Source organism: Schistocerca nitens, chromosome 2 (assembly GCF_023898315.1).
Source record: "Schistocerca nitens isolate TAMUIC-IGC-003100 chromosome 2, iqSchNite1.1, whole genome shotgun sequence".
Taxonomy (NCBI): domain Eukaryota; kingdom Metazoa; phylum Arthropoda; class Insecta; order Orthoptera; family Acrididae; genus Schistocerca; species Schistocerca nitens.
Window position 1 is genome coordinate 750,849,847 of NC_064615.1, and position 15,259 is coordinate 750,865,105.

Sequence of the window (15,259 nt, forward strand, 5' to 3'; positions counted from 1 at the left end):
TATGGGACTTGACTGCTAAGGTCATCAGTACCTAAGCTTACATAATACTTAACCTAAATTATACTAAGGACAAACACACACACCCATGCCCGAGGGAGGACTCGAACCTCCGCCGGGATCAGCCACGCAGCCCATGACTGCAGCGCCCAGACCGCTCGGCTAATCCCGCGCGGCTACTAAAGTATACTCGTCCACAAAACCCATGTGGACAGTTATCTGATAATCGGTCAAGCTTTGCTTTGTCGCAGCTCTTTAGCATACAAGTCCATTTACTTTCTGTCTCCTCCTTGCAATTCTTGCAATGCAAGGTAATTGAAAAAACTCATCCACTCGACGCCAACTGAGGAACTGACTGGTGCATATGTTGTTCAACACACAGTAGTTGTCACCCTGACTGGAATCAATGACTGTGTGTGTGTGCGTGCGTGTGTGTGTGTGTGTGTGTGTGTGTGTGTGTGTGTGTGTGTGTTTTCGTGTTTATGCACAATCTGAATCAATACTATTAACATTAGAGAGACAAACAACAATATATATTGCATCAGATATGACTGTAAAGTATTTTAATGCGATGGGAAGTTACAAACTGAATTTTCACCCAACCCACGTCCTGCAGATTACGTTAAGTAAGATGTATTAACTACATAGTATCGTTAGCAGAGGCAGTGCGCTCTTCTTGTCGAGGCTCGCGACAAGTGCAGCGATCGGCAGTGCCCAATACCGCCGCGATTTGTTTATGCTGGCTGAGCGTGGACACTGCAGCAGACGCTTCGCCATAAACAGAAAGAAATCACCTTGGCTCTGACTGCAGTGAGCGGATATCACTGCCTGCGTGTTCTTATAGTAACCTTATAGGAACCTTCTCACGAAGGAATGTGAGGTGATACCAAAATGTATCCAACATAGAAAAATTAACTGCAGCGTTTTCATGTATGCAGTAGTAGCACACAAGGAAATATTATGTCCTGGAAGCGTATATTTCATTTCCTCTTCTCATATTAACGCCCTTGTTTTAGCATGAAGTGAGAAAATAAACACGAAAAACTAAAGTTCCTGAGAAGCATATGAGTCATTTCCTCTTCTCATATCATAACTGTTGTTTTAGTATGAGGTAAAAAAATAAAGAGTTTAGGGTTCTGAAAAATAATATGACACCAGATTCTTATCGTAGGCGCTATCGGAAACGCAAAAAGCAGGGAGCTATCCATTCTTTTGTCCAAAAGTCTGTTTCCTTTCATGCATTACTCACGCTAGGAGATTCTTATTTAAGGATTTGTGGGCATCAAGTCCTTCAGCAGAACAAGCCTTATGTTATTGTGCTATTACGGTATGGAAAAAATGCAACAAAGACGAGTTCCGCGGGAGCAGTGAGGCTATTTGCACATGTCTGTATTCAGCAATGACTGCCAGCTGCCACAGAATCCTTGTGGCAGGCAACACAACTGTGCGTGCACTTCATACTTCATTCAGTAAGTCGTCAGGAGGTGGATGGAAACGTAAAATTAACGTTCCTTTCCGAGTCGTATTCAATCCAGAATGAGGTGTTAGTAAGGTAGTTGAACGTTCTAGCAATTACACTTCTATAATTCCCATACGAGTATTCCGATAGCCAAAAGAACCCGTTAGTGTGAAACCATCTGGAACTGCATTAACCTCAAACTGCAAGAGCTTGGGACAATACGTGGACTCTTCTCTTCGCGAGGTGATCTATTACTGATATTTAGGATTCTCTCCGTCCTAGGCGTAATGGAAATGGAACTTCAGAGGCGCTTTCCGCTTTTCTTGGCAAACATGAGAAACTTGTAATCACTGCGAGTTACAACTGCGTGATGATAATGGTTCAGGTCGTCAGTAGTGTGGTGGTGTTATGCTGTCAAACTGCAACGTTAATGGTGGCACACAAAATTTAGCGCTGACTACCTACTTAAGTAAAGATAGTGTTGTGGCGTCGTCGCTTGTCTTTATTTGGCCTCAGCTTGAGTAATCCGATTTAACGAACATAGTACTACGTCCGCGGGCTGCTAATGATACAGTATGACTATAGAGATCATCTTGCGGGTATTACATTAATTCAGCAATGAATTGCTTAAAAAAAATTACCCTTAGCTATGCAGCTGGAATGACTCACTACACAGGTACTCTACGTTAAACTTTGTTAAGTGATCAGTTCGCTGCAATCCTGCTTCTACTGTTTGTAAATACTTGTATACTTCAAAAACGGTTCAAATGCCTCACAGCGCTGTGGGACTTAACGTCTGAGGTCATCAGTCCACTAGAACTTAGAACTACTTAAACCTAACTAACCTAAGGTCATCAGACACATCCATGCCCGAGACTGGAGTCTAACCTGAGACCGTAGCTGTCGCGCGGTTCCAGACTGTAGCGCCTAGAACCGCTCGGCCACCCTGGCCGGCATACTTGTATACTGACCATTCGTTATTTGACTGAATATGAACTACAATCTAATTCGCATGTATACGACATGGGTTAGCGCCGGCACAAAGGTATGACTAGGGATTGGATGCCGTTGGAGTCCCGTTATTTTGATGGCAAGACAAATGTTCGCAAATCACCTCTATTGCCTCAAAAAACAATTGCATCTTAAATATCGAGGGACCGATGGCCACACTGTCACAGCGTGTTGAAATACAGCAACGACGGCAACTGAAAATTTGTGACCGACTGAGCTTCGAACCTAGACCTCCTGCTTACTAGACAGACGTGCTGACCACTGCACTATTATTTGTTTAAAAAGTTTGAGAAGACTTTCAGCACCAGCTAGGCGGGGGCAAAGAGGGCAGGGGTCGAAAATCCGAGGCCTGGCCACAATGCCTCCCCCATACCTGTCACTGAGCAGCTGCATTATTCACATGTATTCCATGTGTGCATTCATATATTCCTTTAAATTGAAGAACAGAACTGAAGTAGTCATTAAGGTAAAATAAATTACAGATTGTCGCCTCCAATGGCGTGCGTTCCTTGTGGAACATAACTTATAACATTGAACAGGGTGACGGAAAAATAAATAGCAAACATTCATTCAGAAATATATTCACAATTTAAGTTATTATGCACTGGATGTATATGAGGCCTGTAAGGAAGCCACATATTTGTCAACAAATGGAAGAAGTTTCGGAGCCGGAGTGGTTTTGCCAAAGTAGAACAGTTCTGATTTTAGAACCAACGTAAAAGAATATTCTAGGAATAAAAAAAGTGAAAGAATATTATTCTGCTTCTAATCAATAAAATTGTCCACCTCTTTGTAGCCCACATAAAGCAATAGATAAAAAAAATTTTATACCATTCCTTATATTTGTTATTCTTCTTCAGCTTAAAATGTTCTCCTGCAATATAAAACATGCACTCTTCTAAGTTTTGTTTATTACGACGTAAAACACAAACTGTCCCAGAAGCCACGAATAACTGTTATTCTTTGCGGACGGGTAACATTTCCAGTCGGGCTGTAAAGCTTCAGTTATAGGTATATGACTTTCTGCGGTTCTGTTGATAGTGCTAATTTCTTCCTAGTCCAGTTCGAAATTCTGATTCTATTTTCACATAAGAAGGTGTGCGTTACAGTTTCTACAAGCCCACATTTGTCGCAGTATAGAGATGGTCTCAATTTTATTTTTCATAATCGTTCGGCTGTGGGTATGGTTTCGTCTACAACGTCGCACCGTACGGCACTGACTCTAGTTGGTATAATTTTATTGTTCATATTTTTCCAGACGTTCCTCCAATTTTTTGTAGGTTAATTTACCGGAATTGGTTTGTGTAGACGATGTCTGGTAACATAATCATAGACGGTTCTAGTGTTGGTTTGTGCTGGTAGACGTCTTATACAGCTCCAGTCGCCATAGTACTTTCGGACGTAATCTATGCTGGCGTGCTACATTACCAGGAGCGTTCCTGTCCCCAGGCTCTAACGAGAGGAACAGAAGTTTCGTGATGCCTGTCTTAATGGCGTGTATTAGTTTAAAAGCACGTCTTTAATTCCAAGTCCTCTGTTTTGCCTCTGCAAAGTCGCCGTGTGACAGGTTAAAGGCGAAGTCTACAAAGAAAAAGTAAACCCAAAAGCCGATTTGATCGTTCGGATTATGAATAGTGGAGCCCCCATAAAAGAACGCAAAGACGACCTAAGAAGAGCTACACGTGGTGTTATCTAGAGAAGTCAAATGTGCATTGAAGTTGGTGGCGGAATTTTTGAAAATCAACTTTGAACGTTCTCATTTGCCTTTGATTTGAGTGTGTTAGGGTTACGTACTATCAGCTGTATCTCTGTCCTCAATAAAAAGTGGACCCATTTATATGGAAGTTTTTTATGCAATTCGTCTGTACTACCACCTGCTAAAATATCTACTATTCCTCCCGAAATACCCTGCCTATGGAGATATGTGTGGTGTCTGTTCTTTCGGACATGTCCGAAAGAAAATGCTTCATGGCATTCTGCCACGACCTTCGATCTAGTTACAGGGGCTGATAGAGATTTCAGAGCTGCTTGGCTGTCTGAATAAAAGTAGATGCTACGATTTTTGTAGGCTCTACTCTAATTCTCCTCCGTGCACATGCTGATAGAAGATGTCATGTAATACTGTGGCCGTCTTCCCTAAAGAGATTCTAGGCAGTACACCGGACCCAGTACTTTCATCTGTTTTCGACCTGTCAGTAAACCACTATATTATGTCTACTGCACGGTGTAGTGGTTCGTTCTTCCACTGCTCCCTGCTTCCAAGTGTTACATGGCAAGGTTTATTGAAACAGCTAGAAGTTATTGTATAGTTAGTCGGCATTTCCCCAACCATCGCCATACTGATTTGGGATTCCGTATATTCTAACTATATCCAGCTATTTACAATTTATAGCCTTTATGTCCCTGCCGCTGCCTCCATTTTAAGCCACAGGTGTAAGGCGGGCATGTCTAGCGTAATATCAATCACAGGAGTGGATGTCCTGCTAATTCCATCTGTTTGTGAAAGCAGATCAGTCTCTGCACTTTGCCAGACTCCCTAGCAGCCACCTTCTGTTCGACTTTGTTCATATTATAGGCCTATAAATTATCAATGGTCTTTTTGCAGAGGTGTATATCCAGTAAGTATTGGGTTTCGACCCCAGTTTACCCTACAGCAGCTTCTAGTGCTTATAAGATTGTCTTTCGCAGTGGAACACATTTTTTATGTGAGGTGTTCATAATATTTTTTCCATCCAGGGCTACCTCTAGATACACTACAACCCAGCTATATGTATGTTCGATAAAAATTGGACACAAGTTATATGTCACTGTTTCAACAATTTTTTCTATACTACCATTTCCTACAATATTTACTATTTCTCCTGAAACATCCTATATAACTAATTGGGTCTCGGCGGCTCATCTATAGTTTTCAGTGCTAGACGCACGACATCGTCCGAACCCACGCGGGAATACAGTGTAGGGGCGAGCGAGTGAAATAATGGCCGGGGGGCTTGGTCCCATAAGTTCTTGTCACAAATTTTCAAAATTTTAAATCCAAAATACTGTATCTCGGTTCTTACAGTAGTGCAATAGGTGCACACTGGTTAGATGTAACTGCCGGCCTGAGTGGCCGAGCGCTTCTAGGCGCTACAGTTTGGAACCGCGCGACCGCTGCGGTCGCAGGTTCGAATCCTGCCTCGGGAATGGATGTGTGTGATGTCCTTAGGTTAGTTAGGTTTAAGTAGTTCTACGTTCTAGGGGACTGATGACCACAGCAGTTAAGTCCCATAGCGCTCAGAGCCATTTGAATCATTTTTTTTGTTAGATGTAACTGAAGAGAGACTCTAACTCGGATTGTGATTAAGGGCGAATCCCAAGCGCATGGCCACGAACAATTGGGAGCGGAAACTTAATGTCATCAGAACCTTGTTGAAGGCCCATGACATGCGATCGTTAGACTGGCTGCAGAAAGTTCAGTTTATACATACACACATACTTAGCAAAATTTATCATGTCGCAGCAGTCTTACCGATACTGCAGGTCACAGCACATTAAATATTAGCTGTAGCCTCTTGGTATGAGTGGAAAAAAAATCTTCAAAGTATCCTGTCACACGGCGACTTTGCAGAGGCAAAACAGAGGACTTGGAATTAAAGACGTGCTTTTAAACTAATACACGCCATTAAGACAGGCATCACGAAACTTCTGTTCCTCTCGTTAGAGCCTGGGGACAGGAACGCTCCTGGTAATGTAGCACGCCAGCATAGATTACGTCCGAAAGTACTATGGCGACTGGAGCTGTATAAGACGTCTACCAGCACAAACCAACACTAGAACCGTCTATGATTATGTTACCAGACATCGTCTACACAAACCAATTCCGGTAAATTAACCTACAAAAAATTGGAGGAACGTCTGGAAAAATATGAACAATAAAATTATACCAACTAGAGTCAGTGCCGTACGGTGCGACGTTGTAGACGAAACCATACCCACAGCCGAACGATTATGAAAAATAAAATTGAGACCATCTCTATACTGCGACAAATGTGGGCTTGTAGAAACTGTAACGCACACCTTCTTATGTGAAAATAGAATCAGAATTTCGAACTGGACTAGGAAGAAATTAGCACTATCAACAGAACCGCAGAAAGTCATATACCTATAACTGAAGCTTTACAGCCCGACTGGAAATGTTACCCGTCCGCAAAGAATAACAGTTATTCGTGGCTTCTGGGACAGTTTGTGTTTTACGTCGTAATAAACAAAACTTAGAAGAGTGCATGTTTTATATTGCAGAAGAACATTTTAAGCTGAAGAAGAATAACAAATATAAGGAATGGTTTAAAATTTTTTTATCTATTGCTTTATGTGGGCTACAAAGAGGTGGACAATTTTATTGATTAGAAGCAGAATAATATTCTTTCACTTTTTTTATTCCTGGAATATTCTTTTACGTTGGTTCTAAAATCAGAACTGTTCTAATTTGGCAAAACCACTCCGGCTCCGAAACTTCTTCCATTTGTTGACAAATATGTGGCTTCCTTGCAGGCCTCATATACATCCAGTGCATAATAACTTAAATTGTGAATATATTTCTGAATGAATGTTTGCTATTTATTTTTCCGTCACCCTGTTCAATGTTATAAGTTATGTTCCACAAGGAACGCACGCCATTGGAGGCGACAATCTGTAATTTATTTTACCTTAATGACTACTTCAGTTCTGTTCTTCAATTTAAAGGAATATATGAATGCACACATGGAATACATGTGAATAATGCAGCTGCTCAGTGACAGGTATGGGGGAGGCATTGTGGCCAGGCCTCGGATTTTCGACCCCTGCCCTCTTTGCCCCCGCCTAGCTGGTGCTGAAAGTCTTCTCAAACTTTTTAAACAAATAATAGTGCAGTGGTCAGCACGTCTGTCTAGTAAGCAGGAGGTCTAGGTTCGAAGCTCAGTCGGTCACAAATTTTCAGTTGCCGTCGTTGCTGTATTTCAACACGCTGTGACAGTGTGGCCATCGGTCCCTCGATATTTAAGATGCAATTGTTTTTTGAGGCAATAGAGGTGATTTGCGAACATTTGTCTTGCCATCAAAATAACGGGACTCCAACGGCATCCAATCCCTAGTCATACCTTTGTGCCGGCGCTAACCCATGTCGTATACATGCGAATTAGATTGTAGTTCATATTCAGTCAAATAACGAATGGTCAGTATACAAGTATGCCGGCCAGGGTGGCCGAGCGGTTCTAGGCGCTACAGTCTGGAACCGCGCGACAGCTACGGTCTCAGGTTAGACTCCAGTCTCGGGCATGGATGTGTCTGATGACCTTAGGTTAGTTAGGTTTAAGTAGTTCTAAGTTCTAGTGGACTGATGACCTCAGACGTTAAGTCCCACAGCGCTGTGAGGCATTTGAACCGTTTTTGAAGTATACAAGTATTTACAAACAGTAGAAGCAGGATTGCAGCGAACTGATCACTTAACAAAGTTTAACGTAGAGTCCCTGTGTAGTGAGTCATTCCAGCTGCATAGCTAAGGGTAATTTTTTTTAAGCAATTCATTGCTGAATTAATGTAATACCCGCAAGATGATCTCTATAGTCATACTGTATCATTAGCAGCCCGCGGACGTAGTACTATGTTCGTTAAATCGGATTACTCAAGCTGAGGCCAAATAAAGACAAGCGACGACGCCACAACACTATCTTTACTTAAGTAGGTAGTCAGCGCTAAATTTTGTGTGCCACCATTAACGTTGCAGTTTGACAGCATAACACCACCACACTACTGACGACCTGAACCATTATCATCACGCAGTTGTAACTCGCAGTGATTACAAGTTTCTCATGTTTGCCAAGAAAAGCGGAAAGCGCCTCTGAAGTTCCATTTCCATTACGCCTAGGACGGAGAGAATCCTAAATATCAGTAATAGATCACCTCGCGAAGAGAAGAGTCCACGTATTGTCCCAAGCTCTTGCAGTTTGAGGTTAATGCAGTTCCAGATGGTTTCACACTAACGGGTTCTTTTGGCTATCGGAATACTCGTATGGGAATTATAGAAGTGTAATTGCTAGAACGTTCAACTACCTTAATAACACCTCATTCTGGATTGAATACGACTCGGAAAGGAACGTTAATTTTACGTTTCCATCCACCTCCTGACGACTTACTGAATGAAGTGCACGCACAGTTGTGTTGCCTGCCACAAGGATTCTGTGGCAGCTGGCAGTCATTGCTGAATACAGACATGTGCAAATATCCTCACTGCTCCAGCGGAACTCGTCTTTGTTGCATTTTTTCCATACCGTAATTAGCACAATAACATAAGGCTTGTTCTGCTGAAGAACTTGATGCTCACAAATCCTTAAATAAGAATCTCCTAGCGTGAGTAATGCATGAAAGGAAACAGACTTTTGGACAAAAGAATGGATAGCTCCCTGCTTTTTGCGTTTCCGATAGCGCTTACGATAAGAATCTGGTGTCATATTATGTTTCAGAACCCTAACCTCTTTATTTTTTTACCTCATACTAAAACAACAGGTATGATACGAGAAGAGGAAATGACTCATATGCTTCTCAGGAACTTAAGTTTTTCGTGTTTATTTTCTCACTTCATGCTAAAACAAGGGCGTTAATATGAGAAGACGAAATGAAATATACGCTTCCAAAACATAATATTTCCTTGTGTACTACTACTGCATACATGAAAACGCTGCAGCTAATTTTTCTATGCTGGATAAATTTTGGTATCACCTCACATTCCTTTGCGAGCAGGTTCCTATTTTCTTCGGATTCAAATAGAGTGGACATTTCGTCACTGGTTAATATTCTGATGACTAATGACATGATACCCGTTGCAATTGCTCCATGGCACCTGTGAGTAGAGTCTCACGTTGGTTACTATAAGAACACGCAGGAAGTGATATCCGCTCACTGCAGTCAGAGCCAAGGTGATTTCTTTCTGTTTATGGCGAAGCGTCTGCTGCAGTGTCCACGCTCAGCCAGCATAAACAAATCGCGGCGGCATTGGGCACTGCCGATCACTGCACGTGTCGCGAACCTCGACAAGAAGAGCGCACTGTCTCTGCTAACGATACTATGGAGTTAATACATCTTACTTAACGTAATCTGCAGGACGTGGGTTGGGTGAAAATTCAGTTTGTAACTTCCCATCGCATTAAAATACTTTACAGTCATATCTGATTCAATATTTATTGTTGGTTGTCTCTCTAATGTTAATAGTATTGATTCAGATTGTGCATAAACACGAAAACACACACACACACACACACACACACACACAATCATTGATTCCAGTGAGGGTGACAACTACTGTGTGTTGAACAACATATGCACCAGTCAGTTCCTCAGTTGGCGTCGAGTGGATGAGTTTTTTCAATTACCTTGCATTGCAAGAATTGCAAGGAGGAGACAGAAAGTAAATGGACTTGTATGCTAAAGAGCTGCGACAAAGCAAAGCTTGACCGATTATCAGATAACTGTCCACATGGGTTTTGTGGACGAGTATACTTTTAGTAGCCGCGCGGGATTAGCCGAGCGGTCTGGGCGCTGCAGTCATGGGCTGCGTGGCTGATCCCGGCGGAGGTTCGAGTCCCCCCCTGGGCATGGGTGTGTGTGTTTGTCCTTAGTATAATTTAGGTTAAGTAGTATGTAAGCTTAGGTACTGATGGCCTTAGCAGTCAAGTCCCATAAGATTTCACACACATTTGAACATATTTTTATACTTTTAGTAACCAACCCACCCACGACCATTACGTAAGATTTCTCGAAGGCGTAGGGGAGTTGATTTCATTAAGCCGTCGACAGTGTAGGGTGATGGTTTACTTCCCAACATATGTTTTCTATTTTGTCCAAAGGTCGCTTGCTTTTGTAGATCCACATGGCACATATTCTCTATCTGGTTGATGTTTGGTGATCGTGGAACAAACGGCAACAGCTTGACCCTCTCTTGGCCCTGAAACCAATCTCGCACTGCTTTGCTATGATGGATGGGGCTCTGCTCCTGTAAATTGAGTGTTATCTCGTTAGTTCATATATTTATATTTAAATAACGTATTTGTAATAAGCACATTGGATTATTATTTTCCACAGTGTTTAAGAATTCAGGCCCTGTCATAGATAAGTGATCTATATTCAACAGTCCGATTAAGAATGTGGTTTACCCCGTCTATCATATGATGAGAGTCGTAGTCGGATTTCCACATTAAGACTGCCTGGCTAAATCCGATTAGAACGATCTGGTATCGAAATCAAATTACAGAAATCGGATAATTTGAACGTCTGTATTGCAACAATGCTGGGCACATAAATTCCTATGATGGAGTAACGTAGCAACTGTCTACGAAAAATTGAGAAATATGTCTACTAGCAACGATGTAACGTAATTATAACCCACATTTATGTGATGGAAATACTGAGTCGAACAATACACGTCTATTTCAGTGGTGGGAAGATACACCATATCGGATTTGCTGATGACATAATGACAATAATAACAATAATAATAATAATAATAATAATAATAATAATAATAATAATCGCGTGTGGCGGATAGGGGAAACCCTCCCCCATATGGGTGGTACCGAGTAAATCAAATACAGGGGGGTGAACCAAATACTAACACAATCCTGAACGGCTACTCAGTCCGTTGAACCCAAAATCCAGACACGTCTGAGTGAAAATCACCGTTACTCTGGTCAGCGTCTGTTAGCTCAATGAGCTTGGCTGAAAATATTTTTCAAAGGCTTCAACACCCTCTGGTCCTGTCCGGTAAAGTAAACATCGATACATTGATCCAAACACGAAAACTAAATAATCTCACAAAAGAAATCGACCGACAAAAAATTCTCATCCTTGCTCTTTAAGAACCACGACTAACTGACAATGAAATCTTGCATTAGGGAAACCATTGCATCTTCAAGAGCAAAATACAACTAAAGGTAGCGAAAGGCGTACCAGTCTTCGGCATTGCATTTCTCGAACACAGATCTATCATCAACTCTGTCAAAGAAATCACACCCATCAACAATCAAACGGTTCAAATGGCTCTGAGCACTATGGGACCTAACAGCGGAGGTCATCAGTCCCCTAGAACTTAGAACTACTTAAACCTAACTAACCTAAGGACATCACACACATCCATGACCGAGGCTGGATTCAGACCTGTGACAGTAGCAGTCGCGCGGTTCCGGACTGAAGGGCCTAGAACCGTTCGGCTACCGCAGCCGGCCCATCAACAAGCGACTTACGACTATGCTCATTCAGAGCCCGTGGAAAAAATAAACACTCATCAATGCACGTGTCCCCACCGACATCGAAAATAAGAAAAACACCGAAAATGCCGAAAAATTCTGGAACACACTCGAAAATACTATGAGCAAAATTCACCAAGATGACGTGAAAATACTAATGGGAGACTTCAACTCTCTATTTGGGACAGAAAAAAACCTGTAGAAAAATCATTGGTACAAATTCAACACACCGAAACGCTTAGACCAACAGCACGCGTCTGACTGACAATTTGCCAACAATTCAACCACAAAAGGATGTCTTCCCACTTTAGGAAAAAACCACTTCCCAGGTAACATGCTAAGCTGCCAGGTGCAAGCTGCTTTCGTACGCCTTTCGAGACTCGCTGAAAGCCAGACTTTTCATTCTTTTGTAGCACAGCTACAAGCAGGCAGACAAAATCTCAATAAGGAAATCGTAAGACAACGCTAGAGCAAAATTCGTCTTGCTTCTTTCAGTAACCCTTAGTACCTTACGGTACTGCCAAATTCATAATGCCATTTTTGTTTTCTACCGACATACTTTTTGTTGTTGTTAATACATAATTTTATCTATGATATGTCACATTTTCATAATACTTACGAAAGGTACAGGAAATGAAATAAATAAAGATCTTTTCGAAGTCAAAAGTCGGTAATATCCTACTAATTCGTGTTAACATAGGCTCAATCGTCTCACAGACACTTAATGCTTCATTAAGTTAGACTGCCTTCGTGATGTTTCTGTAGTAAGCTGACTTTAATTTGTAATAGTACAGTGAGTATTTTAATTGCATTTTCCATTAGTTTACTAAACGCAAATGTGATTATCAAAGAGAAATTAATCAGCAGCAGAATTTTCTTTCACGATATCTAAAACGATCTGACAATGCTAAAGTTGTTTACAAATTCTACGCCTGTAGAAATCTACTGGTTCTAACGATGTCATTAAACCAGAGTAGTTATAAGAGTATTTTCGTCTAGAAATGAATTGCCTTGATGGTTGATCGATCAAGAGCGGGAAAGGTAAAATTTTACAAATATATGACGAGAGGGACAAGTTCTTGAGAGAGGACTTCCCTATCAATACAAGTGCCTGAGAGACGACTTTGCTATCGATCTCCTGGATAGTTTTGTTTCTCAAATCAACATAGTGCGTTATCATGCAGTAGCACAGGTGATGTAGTTTTGTTCCTCGATTTTCTTACACTGATACCGAAAAGTGTCTCAGTTGTTGGCAACAAATTCCAGCTGTGTTGCACACACCCTAGGAGCAGAATTCGTAGCCCAAAACACACTTTTGGATTTATCAGATGTAAAATATTATGTTCACACTACTCTTTCCTCGAGTTTACTTCTTTTGGTGGGGCTCCCCCTTTCATTTCTTCTTAGGAAGTTAACGATAAAGGCATCATGACACGTCACCAGTAACAGAACTGCATGGGAATGCTCGATGTGCGACCTGATGACGTTCAATAATAGTCACTCCGTTGATTTTTGTTGTTTCGAATTTGAGCATGCAGTACTCCTACACCAGACTTCTGAACTTTGCCTGTTGAATGCAAATGTCGCATGATGGTAAAATGGTAATCTATCACAAATATCAGTAGTCGAGACTTCCTTAATGTGGAAAATCATTCACACCAGAACGATCTTTGTTGATACACGAATATCTTTTTCTGGCGTATTTTTCCCAAAAGCACTCGCTCCAAACACAGTTCAAATCTCTCTAGCTGCCTCCTCTGCATTCACCCCTCTGTTATACCAAAAGTAAACGTTGTGTTGCAGATGTTACACCTCTTTCCACTTGCGCCTCAATTTTACAATGCTTAACTGTAGTTCATGATTTTCACGTATGCAAAATCCAGTGCTTAACTGCAAGATGATAACTAGAGCTTCAAATTTGAAAATGACAGTTGATACATACACTGACAGCGAGGTGCCGCGTTCACATGGGCGGCGCCGAGTTTCAGGTGGCGGGTGGCGTCTGGCCGGTGGCCGGTAGCCGCTGCAGCGCGAGGAAACGCTCGAGCGTAAGCTGTTATGATCGCGACGCAGCCGCGAGCTGTCCTGCGGAGTTGTTTCTGGAATACTTGTTATTGCTGGTGAGTAGAATTTTATGCGAATTATCTTCGATGCTCAATCAGATTCATAACTTTAGACCGAAATGCGGTTAAAAAAAAAAAAAAAAACAGATGGACGCAAACAGGCGACCATAAGTTTAGAATGCACAAAGTTCATATCAATTTGTTCGTTTTCGTTCGTTGTATCTGCTCGGGGCGGACGTCGAAAGACACCCGTTTCAGTTCGTTGTTGATCCATTAAACAAGCTTTTTTTTTTTTTTTATTGTTAGAGGGCAGCTAGCCCTCTGACCGAACACACTGAACTACCGTTCGGGCACCACTAGACCAAGGGCTCACACAATCCGAGAACATCTAGGAAGTAGACAACACTTCCTCCTAAGACTTCCGCATCTAACAGTGTTGCCAGATTGTGTTTTATCGGCCACGTTAAGTGAACGACTCGGACTTAGTCTCTGAGGCGGCCGGCTGGCGGTTAGTTTTTATGTCTAAGACTGTATACTTGAGATATTTCGTTTCCCATGAAATGGTGGCAGACGATGCTGTGGCGTCTTCGAAGCTCGAGCTTCGTCAGTGCAAGATGTCTCAGCACAGCTGAGCGAACGTTTTCTTCCTGCTGCTAGTCTAATGGACAATGGCGATACTATAGAATACTTTTGACAACTATGTGACCATCGATTTACGTTCGTGAGTGGTTCATAATTATGTTAGTAAATTCACTCGATCTTTTTATGTCCTTTAAATTACATTTGCTACATGATTCGCATTGAAGACGTGGGAAATGTATGTTATTTGGTCCAGTAAGCACGTTCCAACAGAAATTAATGCTTACATTGACATTTATGTTGAGAATTAGTCGTCTTATCCATCACATGGATAACGAGGATGCTCCGTTTTGCTACAGTTGGTTTATAGCTAACAAGGGAACCTCCCCATCGCACCCTTCTCAGATTTAGTTATAAGTTGGCACAGTGGATAGGCCTTGAAAAACTGAACAGGAAGAAGTTGTGTGAAACTATGAAAAAAAAAAGGAAAATATACAAACTGAGTAGTCCATGTGCAAGATAATCAACATCAAGGAGAATGTGAGCTCGGTAGCGCCGTTGTCGCGTGGTTAGCGTGAGCAGCTGCGGAAAAGGGGTCCTTGGTTCAAGTCTTCCCTTGAGTGAAGAGTTTAATTTTTTATTTTCAGACAATCATCACCACACGTACCGTTTATCAGCAAATGTAGGAAATAATCATACAAATGTTCGACAATCGTTCGATCCCTTAAGGAACACTCCGATGCCTTACAGTTCGGAAAATATTCATTGGCATTGTTATTGAAGTCGCGAGCTATATTTGTTGGATTCATATTGCCCACGGAATGCATCCCACGTATTTAATGCACTCTCGTCCAAAGTAGCGAACAGTCAACTGCCAGCCAGGGAGCCTCGTT